The sequence below is a fragment of the Branchiostoma floridae genome, chromosome 4, assembly GCF_000003815.2.
Source record: "Branchiostoma floridae strain S238N-H82 chromosome 4, Bfl_VNyyK, whole genome shotgun sequence".
NCBI lineage: Eukaryota > Metazoa > Chordata > Leptocardii > Amphioxiformes > Branchiostomatidae > Branchiostoma > Branchiostoma floridae.
In genome coordinates, this window is record NC_049982.1 from 31,963,494 (window position 1) to 31,965,551 (window position 2,058).

Genomic DNA, 2,058 nt, shown 5'->3' on the forward strand with positions numbered 1-2,058 from the left:
TCCAAACCTGAAGAGAGAGCTATAAGGATTCATAATGACGATTAGCGTGGTAAGACCGCAATTTATAGGATTTACGTATCCGGATTCGCTTTTGGATGTGACGTCAAACTTAACTCTTAAGTAGCGTTTGCTTTGGTGTAGCATGGTAAGGATAAGGCAACGAGCTGCGTCGTTGGTGTTCCCACCTAGCAGGTACGAACACCTGTTCTAAAGAACATTCTAGAACTGTCAGTTAAGAATAAAGATCATTTGAAAGTTTTCTAGTACGGCGTTAAGACGTGCACTTGTAGCCGTGCAAACACTCCGTTATTTTATTTTGGTTTCATTTCCTTATTTCAAGTGCACGACGCAGGTCGTTGCCTCACCCTTACCATGCTACACCAAAGCAAACGCTACCTAAGAGTTACGTTTGACGTCACCAAGCAGAATCAGATGGTGTAAATAGGATATATCTGAATCAGATTTTAGACACGAATAATATTTATTAATCATATCCGGATTCAAGTAACCCCGGTATGAAGGCAAATGGATATATCCGGATTTACGTTGTATCCGGATACGCGAATCCTAGTATGATCGGGGCCTAAATACAACAAATATAGGTTTCCCTACGGATAAAGGTAATGTAGCGTTACATTATAAAACACAAATGATACGAAGACAAAGTTGGAAAAGTTGTAACGGTCTAGTCAATGAGGGTGCGGACTCACGATGCTCTTTAGACGGATGGGTTCATTGATAAAACAGTACAATACTACAAGTAAAGCCAAATGCGACTTACCTCTGAGATCGGGGTTCTCTAAATAACTTTCAAAGTCTAAACCGACCGGTTCTCGAATGTAATTCTAGAACGCCATTCGATATTCCACTTCCACCCGGCCACGCACGGATCACGTGCTCACAATCCCTCGTGGCCGGTACGGTGCTGTTTACTTTCTAAATGTATATATATATTATATATATATATATATATATATATATATATATATATATATATATATATATATATATATATATATAGAGAGAGAGAGAGAGAGAGAGAGAGAGAGAGAGAGATAGCGATAGATAGATAAAGATAGATATAGATATCTATCTATATAGATATATGTGGTCCGGGCAAGCAGCCCGCAATGATGATGATCTATCTATCGATCTATATAAATATATATAGATATATATATATACATATATATACATATATACATGTATACATATAGATAGATAGATAGATAGATAGATAAATACATTTAGATAGATATATAGATATAGATATATATAACTTAAAAAAATGACTGAACTACATCTAGCTTAAAATAAATGGCTACTATAAACTACTAAAGTGGTATCGAGTATTATCGGGATGAGTAGTACAGAGCAATTTTATTCAAGTTGTGCAAAACTATGAAATAATGTATACATAACTAAGAGATAATGGATGCATAACTAGGAGATAACTTATGCACAACTTTTAGGAGTTGTAGTTCCACAGTGGACTTCATGTCATTTCTCTTTACATTCAAGGGAAAAAGCTATAGTCTACGAGATATACGAGAGTCTACGAGTGGTATACTACGATTGTCCAGTACGACAGTTTCAACGGTTATGATAAACGCACGCCCTCCGAATCATGCACATGGACAAGATTGCCAATTTCAGTATGTACCGTATCTAAAAGACTCACAAAGCGCATAAAATGTTCAATGTTTATGTAACATTAACCATTCTACTTACAGTTGAGGCGCGCTGATGGACGGAATGAGGTGTTCAAAGTGAAGACGTTCAAATCGAACGCATTCGACACGTTCCAAAAGGAGCACTCAAGTTTCTACGTTAAGCCCCGGTCACAAAGCGCGTACGATTCCTTGCGATGGACTATTCCGCATATTACATACGATGAGCGCAGTACATCGCAAGAAAATCGTAAGCATCGCAAGCCATCGCAACGCATCGGATGGTGTTCAAAATTTTTCCAGCGTCGCACGATTTTTCACTTGTGTCTCTTCTGTAAAGCCGTCTGACCGCTTTTGTGCTTCTTTAACCAACAAACATGTGGACGTA

The 2,058-nt window shown here is 37.9% G+C and overlaps 1 protein-coding gene across 3 annotated transcripts in view; it reads right to left on the minus strand.

Moving 5' to 3' along the window:
* Positions 1-1,816, minus strand: part of LOC118414946 (regulator of chromosome condensation-like) — a 21,167-nt gene extending 19,351 nt beyond the window's left edge. Inside the window, exon 1 of one of the 3 annotated variants that reach the window (XM_035819286.1) lies at positions 1,732-1,816. The gene's annotated coding sequence lies outside the window, so the exon portion shown is untranslated. Of the gene's footprint in view, positions 1-781; positions 804-1,731 lie in introns of those variants that run through there. The other 2 variants (XM_035819284.1, XM_035819283.1) reach the window with 2 other exon arrangements.
* Positions 1,817-2,058: the final 242 nt, after the last annotated feature.